We start from the raw sequence: 15,878 nt of genomic DNA on the forward strand, positions 1-15,878 counted from the left end.
AGTTATAGTGTATTTTATTTTTGGTTTTACATGTATATAAATTATTTTTAAATGATGATCAAACTATGCATGTATATTTCAAAACATGTTATTTTTAAAATTGTTTTGATTTTCTTTTGAAAAAAGACATACAACTCAGCTTTGGTATTTTTTTGATTTATTTCTTTGAAATTTTATGCATGTTCTATTCTTTTTGACATACTCGAGAAAGATTAGGTCCATGGGGAGTTAATTAATGATTAATTTAATTTAAGATTAAACCTTAATAAGCTCTTAAAACATTTGTTCTCTTATCAAAGAAATAATTTATTATTTATCAAGACCAACCTTTCTTAATCTTATTGTATTCCTACTTAATCTTGTATGCACATAATAGGGGATTAAAATTAACCCACAATTTTTCTTAGTTTCTTTACTTGGAATTATTATTGGAATAAAAGTTATTTAAAGGATATTCTTATAAATCTATTTAGTTATTAAATATATTTACAAGCATATAAACAATTTGGAATTTTAGGTTCTAATAACAATCAGCCCTCCCTTAAAGTTTAATAGCAATGCTCTCTTTAATCTGAAGGTTCATTAAAATTTAATTGTAATGTACAATGTTTATAGTTACAAAAAGTTGTGAATTTGAATTTCACAATAATTTTCAAATTAAGAAAATACTTCATCTCGAAGTATAGAACAATCCACTATTTCTCAACAATCCTTCTATATTTCTATGAGTACTCCAAGTTGTTTCATGACCCTTCATTTAAGGTAATGCCACAAATTCGTGACATCCTTACACTCACATTTTCTCTAACAAACTAGTCTAATTGTGTTTTTAGAAGTCGTCATTTTAGCCTGCAAATTATGAAAGTTCTCCATGTACATACAATCAACCTACTAGGGTAAAAGTTTTAAATGGGAGAATACAAGGAAAATAATATAAGTAAAGGTAGATAATATTGGAGGGATGGTATTCACATAAGAGGATAGCCACATTTAAGAACATATAACATAATCTCGAATTCAATACATGAAAATCCATATGAGAAAACATCATAGATACAACTATTACAAAAGTTATTGATTTCCTTGAAACGGGGATGCAAGTGAAATCGAGGATGTAGGTGAAACTAATATTCATAGCTTCCGCCACTTTATATGGTTTTGAAATAGATTGAAATCTCTCCACACATGTAGTCCTTGAATATTTTCAAACAATTTACATATTCAACCTCAAACTTGAAATGCTGTTTAATTCATAATTAAACTAACTAAAAATGTATTGATTCTTATAATAAATAAATAAATAAATAAGATTAGTTTTCAAATAAATAAATAAAAAAGCTCAAACTTTTATAATAAAAGATAACTAGTCAAACAACTTAATTTATTCCTTCCAAACTTTTTTAAGTTTTGAATTAAACTCTTTTGATTTTTCTTCTTAAGAATTAAATGCAAATGGTTGAGCCTTTTTACAAAAATAAAATAAATATAGTTGAGTGTAGGGATGAGCAAATGGGTAAAATCAATCCATTTTGTCCGATTCGTATTAAATCCAAACTAAGTTTATCCAATCCGTAATCCAAACAATTTTACTAATTAATACGGATCGGATACGGATTGGATTGAAAATGGTTTGGATAATCCAAACTAAAAAAATATTTATATATATCAGTATGAAATTAGTCAACAATTTTTTTTTTTAATTTTTTTTTAAATTTTTTTTTTTAAAAAAAAATCGAATTTTTTATTATTATTAAATTTGAATCTGAAAAAAATAATAAAAAATAATAATTAAAAAAATAATTAAAAAAATAATTAAAAAAAAATAAATATCGTTGTCAAGTAATAGTGACAGTGATGATAAGTAAAATATATATTATATTGAAATGAAATTTAATTTAAAGAAAATTAATTAAAAAATATATTTTTATTTAGATAGTTTGGAAAATTTGGATAATCCTAATCCAATCCGATTTAATTCAATTCGAACTCAATCAGATCCAATACTCACCCCTACGTTTACCTATAAACCCAATATCCCTCTCATCTACCTATAAATAAATGAGAAAAAAATACAATAATTTACGTTATTGAGAGAAGTAACATGATGAGTTTTGTAAAATTTATGATAATATTTGTGATGGTTTCTTCCATGGGCTCCATTGATGGGGTGAAGGCTAGTGTTCCTGCTTGTTGTTTCCATGACGCTGATTGTTGTGAACGTGAGCTTCAGATAATTGCAGCTGGTGTTGCAGTTGAGAACCCCTATTATCAAAATCTTCCTGTGCCCTCCCAGGAAGGGCTAAGAACGTAATTTTTTTATATTTTTTTTTAATTATTCCTTCTGGTGCTGGAAGTGTGGTAAACTGTAAAGGCATATTATAATGTCTAATTAACCATTTTCAATTAGGATTTGGTTAAATAAATAAGAACTATTTTCTTGTTAGACATACAGTATTTTCTTAATGTGAAAAGAAAGTTCATTGATTAGGTTGTTTTGTCCATTGCAAGTTATATTATGTTCTTATTTGATGCTTGAATTTGGACCGTTTTTAATAGACGAGATTTGAACTTTGAATTGTGTCGCATGAGATTTAAACTATTAAAATTTTAACAATTACATTTTTTTATTAAATTAATGGATTATTATAACACACAATTTTCGTTTTTTTAACTAATTCGGCACGTTTGTATATGAAATTATATTTTATAAATGTTTTAGACATATTATTTTTAATTAAATAGAGTATTTTAATGAGGTCTACTTATTCTATTTGGTTCGGGTGGTTTGAGTAATCTAAGAAAATATTTGAAAAAATTTAAACAGAGATAATATTTAGTATTTATTTTTTTTACATAACTTTAAAACGAAATCACTCTCTGCCTAGTTCACCAATTTGGATACATTTGTGTTTTAATTTGAATATTTTTTTGAGATACATGCATGCGTTCAAACTATAAAATGCGGTTTAAAATATTTAAAAAAATGTGCACGAAAATAATTGAAAAATAATAAAAAATATAATTGTTATTGTTTTACAAATGTCATTAGTTAAAAAAAGAAAAGAAAAATACTACTTTAAAGTAAGAAGACGGACGAGTTTGTTTATTTGGGAAAAACCTCAAATGACTAAAATTATGATAAAAAAATGGGACAACGAATTAAGCACATAGCCCACAAACACATTTAATTATTTAACTAGAAGTAAAATTTGTCCTGACTGACTCAATCCCAGGATCTCAAGAAGATTGAGAATATTCGCCGCTTGTTGCTGTTAAGTTAGTTATATAGGGATACTAAAATTGTGATAATTTGATCCCATATGGTATAACTCAAATTCGAGTTTCAATTATTGAAAAACAATCTAAATTTGAGTATCAAATAATAATTATTAAAAAGATGGAGTAAACATAAAAAATTGATGTATTAGATTCTCACTTAAAAAATATAAAAATTACTATGACTTAAAAGGAGTGATTAGTTATCCAAGAATAAACATGGTCACATTAAATTAAAAGGAATTTATGATTATGATTTGTATTCTAAAATACATACTTCTAACATTTGTAAACACGATGAGTATTTTATTTTTAGTTTTAAATATATGCATATTTATATGCCCTAAAAAAATAGTTACATGTAAGGTGAGGTTTGTTCTATCTTTTCAATTAATTAATTATATATAATAATAATAATAATTAATTTGAATTTTTTAATTTATCAGATCGAGAGTAGGATCGTGAGTTAACCATCATATAAACTTGTACATATGTTTTGAACTTGCAACATAACAAAAACAAGTACAACACTTTAACCAACTAAACTAATAAGACTTTTTATTTTAAATTCAACACCAAATTTGATGAACGTGAACCATTTTTAACAATATAAGTTAAAACCTTTAAATTAACTAATATATATATATATATATATAATAATAATATTATTAATAATAATGCTTAATTTGAATTTGATTGATTTGTCGTGTTGAGAACTGTGATTAATTTGGATATATATGTGAGAGTAAATGAATATTTGGTCCGGATAGTGGTTGACCCGCCCATAAACTTGAAATGGTTAAAAATAAATTATAAATGATATATTTATGTTTTGAACTTAGAACATAAAAAACAAGTACACCTTTTTAACTAACTTAATTAATAAAGGGTTGCTTGGTTCAATTAAGGGAATATAAATAGGAATGAGATTGATAGATGTGTAAAATGAGAATATATATAATTGATGGAAGTGTAGTGTTTAGTTAGAAGAATTAATCATTCTCATTTTTATTGATGATGTTTGGATCTATAAAAAAAATTATTATTATTTTGTCAGTAAAACTAGTATTAATATCTCAATTTTATTTTTTATTATATTTTATTTAATTAAAAATATAAATATATTATTATTTTTATGTCATAATTATTTAAAATATATAAAAATATTTAAGTTGGTCATAATTTAATAAAATATAAACATTTAATATTTATCATATTAATTATATTTTTTCAAAAAAATAGTTATAACAAAAAAAAGTTGAATGATTCTAATTTTTTATTAATTAAATAAAAAAATTAGTTATTAAACATAAATAATATAAAAAAAGTCTTTTAAATATTATATATTAATAGTGGATAATTTTTTTTTGATAAATATAATGTTTTATTTAATAATATATAGCATGGTATAATGTTTTTAAGAACAATTTTATTTAAATATTTTATATTTAAATTTTATAATATTATTTAAATAATTTTTTATATAAATTTTTTATTTTATTTTTATTTTTTATATTTTATATTTTAATTAATTTATTATAATTTTCTTATTAATATATAATATTTAAAATTAATTATATAAAAATATTATATTATTATTAGTTATTGTAGTTATTATTAAAATTTTATTTATTAATTATATTTTAAATAATTTATTAATATTATTTAAACAATTGAAATCATTTCTTTTGATAAATAAATTAAAAAATTATTATTATTTTAATTATAAAAAGAACGTATAATATAATTATAAAAATAAAAATATATATAATATTATAATCATAATTATGAGAAAGAGTAAAAATAGGAGAGTGAAGATAATGAGAGAGAAAGTGGACCTCACGGGAATAAGCTTCATTCCTCCTAATTTGGATTTGGAGAGGAATGGATGACTTAAGTATCCGGAAATCAAATCAATATCCGAGAATCAAAACCATTAACCAAACAATTCATTTTATTCCCTTTCCCCGAGTTGAAAAACCACGTACCAAGCATTCCTTAATACTTTATATTTTAAATTAAATACCAAATTTAATAAACGTGAAACATTCTTAATAATATAAGTTCAGCGTTTTAACTAATATATATATAATAATAATGCTTAATTTGAATTTGTTTGGTTTGCGGGGTTGAGAGCTATGATTGATTTAAATATATATGTGAGAGTAAATGAATATTTGGGTCGGATCGTGGGTTGACCCGTCCATTTATTTTAAAACAACTTTGATTTTCACCGATTGATTTTCTCTCTCGAGTATTAGCTTTCGTAATTGTGAATTGACCGGTCATTGCTCTTTAATAATACATTTATTGATTGAGTGTTCCTAATTATCTATTCGAGCATTAGTAAGAAAGTTAAATTTTAATTGGAATTATATTTAGTCATTGGTCGTTGTTCTTGAGCTTCGACTCAAAAACTATGACCTCATTTATGATTCTATAAGTCTAACTGATATGAAACCTCTAAAGTTGATAGTTTGAAAGTTCGGGATAAATAACTATAACAATAAAGTTGTATGAATTCATAGAGACTTAATGGACAAAAAAAATTAAAATTATTTTAAGAATTAAATAAATAATATTTTGACTAAGAATATTGTGAGAATGTTGTATAAACAAAATTTTCTATTATTTTCAATGTATACACACAAACTTTTCAATTTCATTGATATAAATAAACAAAAGAGGCGTATCATCTGATAAAGTATGAGTGTTATAAGTATAATTGTGTCCATAAGTTGTCTTTAATTCATCTTCTTTTACAATGCTCGTTTTCATAGCTTCTTCATTCTTAATTTTTTGTGTTGATTGAAGTAAACATAATTAACATCTTCTCCATTCTTATCTTTCATATGATACCTTTTCATATAGTATATATAGTTCACTTTTATTTACTAAGAGGATAAAATGCTTGAATATTAGATATATGAATTATAAAAAATATAATAAATTGAAAATAACCAAACATGATGCATGCCCAATGTGAAGAACCAAGCATATGCAAACACATATCACTATATTTATACGTTCATAACAAACAAATAAATAAATATTCCCTCATTAAATCTCTAAAGTAATAACAAAAAAGAATAGGTGGGGACATTATATGTAAAAAATAGTATCACAAAAAGATGCTCAAACAACTTAGCTATTAAATCACCCATCAACTCAAGAAATTTTTTAGCTTAATCAACTATGATACTACGACATAAGTCAGAAAAACATATAGAATATGACAGATATTGTTGACCAAATACTGCATTTTTTTAATAAAAATATTTTTTCGAACTATTACTAAAGATGTCAAATAGAAAAGTTTTTGACTATGGGATGAGATATCTCATCTAAGATAAAAATACTTTCAATACGGCCAACTAATTAACTGGGAGCAACACTTTGCAATCGCATCTACAATATTTTTAATGGAATCTTACATCATATTGAAAATTTGAAGAAAAAAATAGATTCAATAAAATGGAAGCATCATTAAAACACATATAGTTCATTTAAATTTTCACTCATATATACTACCATCATACTATCCCTTCAAATCCATATAATTTGTTCAAATTACCCTCACATATACCACCAATACAATATATCTTCAAACACATATAATTCATTCAAATTTGCACCCACATATACAACCATCACACTATCCCCTCAAACACATATAATTCATTCAAATTTGCACCCACATATACAACCATCACCAATTCCAACCATATTTTCACATGTCTCGTATCCCTCGACAAACTAACCACCAGTCTTAATCATATTTTCAAATGCCTCTTGTTTCTTGAAAAATCAACTACCAATATCAATCACAATTACACACACTTTTTATCCTTCAACAAACCAACCATCAATCTCAATCAACCTTTAATCGCGTGACCTCACAATCCTTTGTTACTAACCTCTTATCTCTCGACAACCACATTCCAATCACACTTTCACATGTCTTTTATCTTTAGGAAAAAAACACCAATCTCAATTGACATTTAACCTCGTGACCTCACACTTTAGTCAATCAAATATTTGATTCATATTTTTTAACAAATCTCAATTGTTACCGATTTATTATCCCTCTACAAGTCACATCTCAAACACACTTGATTAAATGATGTACTTGTTTGGCTGATAACAATGACATTGACTGTCCATTGTCGGTGAGCGAATAGACAGTAGGGAGGGGTCTATATTCACAGCTGATAGTGCTCTCCTCAAGGGACAAGGCCCACGAGCAGAACACTAGAGATGCACGTGGGGAGAGGAATGTGGGAAAGAGGGTTCCTCTCACCTATGCTTACTTCCATTTTAGAAGTAAGATTGGATTTTATGCCAAAAAAGTAAAAAAAGGAAAATAAATAAAGTGACCCTTCTCATTATCTATCTATAATTTGGCATTTTTGAATATAAAATTTTAGCAATCCGAACAGGTCTCCAATCCTGGCACACACTCCATAATGATATGATTCAACTTACCAACTCGACTGTGTCTCCGAGGGACAATTGAATGAGCGACTCATGAATATTGTCGGGTCAAACGTCGGAGCTAGAATAATTGCGAAAGCGGATGAATTAAGATCCGCGGAAAACAAAAGGACTCGGGCCTCTCTAGTCATGACTCTCGAGGGGAGCACAAAACAAATGATTGGACAAACACGTCCTATTTAAAAAATCCTCCCGAAGGCTTTAACAAGAAAGATTGGGTTAAGTTTCCTCCCCTACTTAGGTGGGCCTATAGGATTACGAGAATCGAGACGGCCAATCAGGACATATAGCATTTTTATTTTTATTTTTAACCGTTTCAAGTTTATGGGAAGATCAACCCACGATCCGTCCCAAATATCCATTTACTCTCACATATATATCCAAATTAACAACTCTCGACCCGAAAAACCAAACAAATTAAAATTAATCATTATTATATATATATATATATATATATATATATATATATATATATATATATTAGTTAGTTAAAAAGTTGAACTTATTTTTGTTAAGAATATCCCACGTTTATCAAATTTGGTATTAAATTTATAATATAAAGTCTTATTAGTTTAGTTGGTTAAAAAATTGTACTTGTTTTGTTATGATGCAAGTTCAAAATATACATATAACATTTTTTATTTTATTTTTAACCGTTTCAAGTTTATAGGCATGTCAAGCACGATCCGACTCAAATATCTATTTACTCTCACATATATATTCAAATTAATCACAACTCTCGACCCGACAAACCAAACAAATTCGTATTAAGCATTATTATTATTGTTATTGTTATTATTATTATTATATATTTATATATATATATTAGTTAGTAAAAAAGTTGAACTTATTTTGTTAAGAATGTCCCACGTTGATCAAGTTTGGTGTTGAATTTAAAATATAAAAACTTATTATCTTAGTTGGTTAAAAAATTGTATTTGTTTTGTTATGTTGCAAGTTCAAAACATATGTATAATATTTTTAATTTTATTTTTAATCGTTTCAAATTTATGGGCGGGTCAACCCACGATCCGACTCAAGTATTCATTTACTCTCACATGTATATCCAAATTAATCACAGTTTTCAACCCGGTAAACCAGACAAATTCAAAGTAACATTATTATTATATATATATTAGTTAAAATGTTGAACTTATATTGTTAAGAATGTCTCACCTTCATCAAATTTGGTGTTTAATTTAAAATATAAAGTTTTATTAGTTTAGTTGGTTAAAAACGTGTACTTATTTTATTATGTTCTAAGTTCAAAACATAAATATATCATTTTTAATTTATTTTTAACCGTTTCAAGTTTATGGGTGGGTCAACCACGATCCGACTCAATTATCTATTTACTCTCATATATATTCAAATTAACCACAATTCTCGATCCGACAACCCAAGCAAATTCAAATTAAGCATTATTATTATTGTTATATATATATATTAGTTACTTAATAAGTGTAACTAATATTGTTAAGAAAAAATCTCACGTTCATCAAATTTGGTGTTAAATTTAAAATATAAAATCTTATTATCTTGTTGGTTAAAAAGTTGTATTTTGTTTTGTTATGTTGCAAATTCAAAACATATGTATAATATTTTTAATTTTATTTTTAACCGTTTCAAGTTTATTTGAACTTGCAAACATGTGAAAAAGTTCTCTACAAACTTTAAAGACATTCCTAGAGCTTCAAAATACAATAAGCGACAAAAAGTGTAAGAGGTTGACCACGTGGTCGGACAAAATGTCCTTAATAAGGTTATGAGGTGGACAAAGAAAAACAATTCAGATTTTACTTACTTTTTAAGTTTAGAGTTATGTTTTTGTTTAAAAACTAACTCGCTATCGCTATCGCTATCTTTATATTATGAATATTATAATCTAATAAAATAAGTTGATTGAGAAAAAATGTCTAACCATGATGATTTCATATATATAATAACAATGTTTTATCATAATTCTATTTAGTAAAATATTTATATTTTTATTAATTTATATTATTTAAAATTATATTTTTATAATAAATTATATTATAGAGTGATTAACGTTGTAAAATTTTGTTTATATATATATATATATATATTGGGTATAAAACGTACTGTAAGTAAGATAATTGAGTTGTATAAATTTGATATTTATAATTGGCCTATGACTAGACCGAAAGATTGATTTAGTAAAAGATTCGGTTAGTTATTATTAAATTAGTTAGTGAGTTTGTTTTACAAAATTACCAGGAAAAATGTCTAGAAGTTTATCATGAGAGATAATTTTTTTTTTTAATAATAATATAAAATTAAAATTTGAATATTGATTAACTAAAATATTTAAAAATTAAAAATTAATTAATTAATAAAATAAAATATATAAAAATATTTAATATCTAAGTTAATTTGATAATATCTTTAAAACAATAGTAAGACCATGTATTATTCTATATTAATTATATTAGTTAATAAACTTATTAAATTATATAATTTGATATATTTAATATTAAATAAAAAATAATTAAAATAAAATAATTATATTTTTTTTTAAACTGATATATTAGATAATTACTTTATAATTTATTCACCATCAACAATATCCAACCCAAAAACTCATTTTTAAACTCAAAATGTAATAAATATAATATCAAACAATAATTTATCTTCAATCATAAAACTTATTTTTAAACTCAAAAGAATATTATAAGAATATTTCTTTTTATACCATTTTTTTTTAACATTTTCAATAACTACCTATATATTTATTAAATTTATAAATTAAACTCCAATATTTGTTCAAACTTATATTATTAAAGAAAATTATGATAAATTAATTATAAATTAATAATTATTTATATTGTAATTTTTAAATATGGTAGAAAATGTAATTTTTATTTGTAAGTATTTAGTTTACCGTAATTTAAAGATTTATTTTTTATTTTTAAACTTGTAATGGATTATTATTTTATTTTTTAAAATTTTGTGTTTTATTTTAATAAAAATTTTTTTGTTATTTTTTAGTTTTTTTTATTAATATTATTCATTATTTTGAATTTATAAATTTATAATATTTAAAAAATAAAATATTAGTAAAAAAATATATGATAAAAAAATAAAAATTAAACTTATAAAAAATTGTATAAAAATTCTAAATATATAAAATTAACATATATAATAAATTGGATCAATTTATAATTTCAAAAATATTTTGGATAAATGACAAGTGGATAGCAAATATGAGTTTATAAAAAAGAGAAAAGGTGGAACTTATTTTGGGTTTGGGTTTAGATTTAGGGTTGAAATACTCATTTTTTTGATAATTTGGATGTGGGTTGTGAATATATTCCTCCTTAATCTATTTTCATTCTATTTCATAACTCTTTGGATCAGATTTTTAAAGGAATGAGCGTAGTTCATTGAGGTCGAGATCAAGGTTATTCTTATGGTGGCGGTCGAGGACGTGATAGAAAAAATCCAAACGTTGAGAGAGTAAATGATGAAAATCCTTGAGTAAATCCAAGAGGTAGAGGAAGAGAAAGAGGACACATGCAAGGACAAGGAAGTGACATATATGAGAAGGGATACAAAAAGTCGTGTGTTGAGTGCTACAATTATCACAAATTGCTCATTATGCTCGTGAATGCTGGTATTATCACAAATCCAAATTGAAGGAAAATATATCATTTTAATTCGGTTGAAAAATGGTACACACAAAATTATTTCTAATGTGTATTATGTCCACAAATTAAAGAGTAAAATTTTGAATTTGGGGCAACTCATGAAAAGAGGCTACCATATTTTAATAAAGAATCGTAATCTTTAGCTACGAGACGGAAGCTCTAACATAATTGTGATGGTGACGATATCGAAGAATAGGATGTGTTCGCTCCCTATTCAAACCGAAGGGCCAAATTGCTTGCAAGTGTCTGTGACAGATCCAGCGTGGTGTTGGCACATGAGGATGAGACATCTCAATTTTGGTGGCCTAAAAATGATGTTTAAAAAGAAAATGGTGAAGGGGATGTCTTTGATCAATCATCCAAATTAAATTTGTGAAGCGTGTCTTCTAGAAAAACATGCAAGAGAATGCTTTCTGAAGGAAGCAACGTCAAGAGCAACGAATCCGCTTGAATTAATTTATGATGTATGTGGCTGATCAAAACCATCGTCTTATGGTAAAAGTAATTATTTCTTACTTTCCATCGATGATTTTATCCGGTAGACTTGGGTTTATTTCTTGAAAAAAAAATCTAAGAATTTTGATAGTTTTAAGAATTTCAAAACTTTGGTGGAGAAAGAATCTAGCTATATGATTTGGGCGTTAAGAACGATAGAGGTGGAGAATTTACTTCTAATGATTTAACTGTTTTTGTGAAGAAAATGGTATTAGACGTTTCCTCACAACTTCAAAATTACCATAGGAAAATGGAGTGGCTGAAAGGAAGAATCAGTCCATCCTCAACATGGCTCGGCGCATTATGAAATATAAGAAGATGACAAAAGAATTTTGGGCGGAAGTAGTGGCTTGTGTAGTGTATCTCTTTAATCGTTGTCCGACCAAAAGCGTGAAACGCCTAACACCAATTGAAGCTTGAAACGGAAATAAGACATATGTATCTCACCTAAGGATGTTTGGGAGTATTGCTTATAAGCATGTTCTAGAGCAAGAGAGAACCAAACTTGATGTTAGAAGCGAGAAGTTTATGTTCATCGGCTATGATGGAAAATCAAAGGGATGTGAAGTTTGATGAAGATGCTTAATAGAATTGAGAAGTTAATGAAGATTCTGTCAATGAATTTTTCTCATTCTTCGATGAGAAAAATCAAAGAGAAGAAACATGACAGCCCATAATTCTTACGATGACAACGAACACATATATGGTGCATCTTCATTAAGTGGAAGCCCTAATGAAGGATCACGAAGGATGAGAACCATCCAAGAACTTTATGAGAATGCGGAGGAGGTAATGAATGATGGCTCAATAGACCAAAAAGTTATGGGTTCGATCTCATCTGAAAGCGATTTGAGTTTAAGCGAGAGGTCATGACTGTTGGGTGTCATGCTAGTTCTCCTTTAATTAAAAAAAAAGAGAATAATTCGTCACATCCTTACACTCACATTTTCTCTAACAAACTAGCCTAATTGTGTTTTTAGAAGTCATCATTTTAGCCTGCAAATTATGGAAGTTCTCCATGTATAGACAATCAACATACTAGGGTAAAAGTTTCAAATGGGAGAATGTAAGGAAAATAATATAAGTAAAGGTAGATAATATTGGAGGATGATATTCACATAGGAGGATAGCTACATTTAAGAACATAACATAATCTCAAATTCGATACATAAAAATCCATATGAGAAAACATCATAGATACAACTATTACAAAAGTTATTGATTTCCTTGAAACGGAGATGCAAGTGAAATCGTGGATGTAGGTGAAACGAATATTCATCATAACTTCTGCCACTTTATATGATTTTGAAACATATTGAAATCTCTCCACTCCTTGAATATTTTCAAAAAAAATTCATATTCAACCTCAAACTTGAAATGCTGTTTAATTCATAATTAAACTAATTAAAAATGTATTAATTCTTGTAATAAATAAATATAAATGATTAGTTTCAAATAAATAAATAAAAAAGCTCAAACTTTTATAATAAAAGATAACTAGTCAAACAACTTTATTCCTTCCAAACTTCTTTTTAAGTTTAGAATTAAATTCTCTTGCATTTTCTTCTTAAGAATTAATTGCACATGGTTGAGCCTTTATACAAAAAAAAAAAAAAAAAAACATAAAAATATATAGTTGAGTTTAATTATGCTTCAATAAACATTGAAACCCAATATCCCTCTCATTTACCTATAAATAAATGAGAAAAAATACAATAATTTACATCATTGAGAGAAGTAGCATGATGAGTTTTGTAAAATTTATGATCAAGTTGATGATAATATTTGTGATGGTTTCTTCCATGGGCTCCATTAATGGGGTGAAGGATAGTGTTCCTGCTTGTTGTTTCCATCACCCTGATTGTTGTGAACGTGAGCTTCAGATAATTGCAGCTGGTGGTGATGCAGTTGAGATCCCCTATTATCAAAATCTTCCTGTGCCCTCCCCTTATAGGGAGGGGTAAAAATGTAATTTTTTTAATCATTACCCTTCCTATGAGAGGGTATTGTTAACAGAGAATCTCAGTTTGCTGATGTTGGAGGTGTGATAAACTGTAAAGGCATATTATAATGTCTAATTAACCATTTTCAATTAGGATTTGGTTAAATAAATAAGAACTATTTTCTTGTTAGACATACAGTATTTTCTTAATGTGCAAAGAAAGTTCATTGATTAGGTTATTTTGTCCATTGCAATCTCTATTAGGTTCTTATTTGATGTTTGAATTTGGACCGTTTTCATTAAACGAGATTTGAACTTTGAATGGTGTCGTACGCTACTTAAACTATCCAAATTTTAACAATTTAAGAATTTTTATCAAATGGACACAACATTTGTTTTCTTATTATAACACATTATTTCCGTTTTTCTAACTAATTCCGCACGTTATAAATAAAATGATATTTATAAATGTTTTGGACGTACTATTTTTAAATGAAGTATTTTTTCGAGATCTACTTATTCTATTTGGTTGAAGGTGGTTTGAGTGTTTTAAAAAAATATTTTTAAAAATTCGAATAGAGATATATTTAGTTTTTGTTTTAAAGAACTTTGAAACGACAACATTTTTTGTCCAATTTATCAATTTTGTCGAAGGTGTGTTTTAAATTGAGTACTTTTTTAAGATACATGTGTTTCAAACTATCAAATGCAGTTTGAATGTTTATAAAATGTGTGTGAAAATAATTGAAAATTTTAAAAAAGATATAATTGTTATTTTTTGTTACAAATGTCGTAAATTAGATATAAAAAAAGATAAATACTAAGTTAAATAAGAAGACGAAAAATTTGGTTCATTTAGAGCGCATATGGTATAACTCAAAATTCGAGTCTCAATTAGTGAACTAAGACCTAAATTTGAACATAAATAATAATTATTTAAGTAGATGGAGTAAGCTTAAAAACTCTAATTTAAAATGGTTAATTATCCGAGAATAAACATGGGTCACAATAAACTTTAATAAGCTCTTAAAACATTTGTTAACTCTTATCAACAATATTAAAGAAATAATTTATTATTTATCAAGACAAACCATTCTATTACTCTTATTGTATTCCTACTTAATCTTGTATGCACATAATATGGGTTTAAAATTAACCCACAATTTTTCTTAGTTTCTTTACATGGAATTTTTATTAGAATAAAAGTTATTTAAAGGGTAACCTTATAAATCTATTTAGTTATTAAATATATTTACAAGCATATAATCAATTTGGAATTTTAGTTTCTAATAACAATCAGCCCTCCCTTAAAGTTTAATAGCAATGCTGTTTTTACTTTATTTTGAAGGCTTTAAAATTTAATTGTAATGTGCATTGTTATAGTTACAAAAACTTGTGAATATAATTTTCAAATTAAGAAAATATTTCATCTCTAAGTATAGAACAATCCAAATATAAATATAAATATGAATATAAATATAAATATGAATATAAATATATATATATATATATATATATATATATATATATATATATATATATAAATAAAAGTTGTATTGGGTAAATTTGTATATGGGTATTAAGATGTATAAATTATATAGATTATTAGTGTTTGGATGTAATAATAAAATATGTATAAATTATATAGATTTTATAATTTTGTGTTTTGTTAGTGGAATAAAAAAATAGTAAAAATAATTAAAGACTATTTTATACTTGTTTTTATATTAATTATTTTAATATTTATTATTAAAGACTCTACAATTAAAGAGCAACACACTTAAGTCTCTTCGTTTTTATATTCCAACTATTAAGTGTATTTAAAATCTTTACATATTCTGACTTTCTAGTTTTCTTTATTTTTGTATAAATTTATATTCTTATAATTGTAATAACACACTAAAATACATTCTTAATCTATAGCAAGTTCGTGCTTACTTATCTTCTCTTACTTGGTATCAGAGTTATTATTCAATTTCAACCACTCATCTCTTTCACAATCT

The sequence above is a fragment of the Impatiens glandulifera genome, chromosome 6 (genome assembly GCF_907164915.1).
Source record: "Impatiens glandulifera chromosome 6, dImpGla2.1, whole genome shotgun sequence".
Lineage (NCBI taxonomy): Eukaryota > Viridiplantae > Streptophyta > Magnoliopsida > Ericales > Balsaminaceae > Impatiens > Impatiens glandulifera.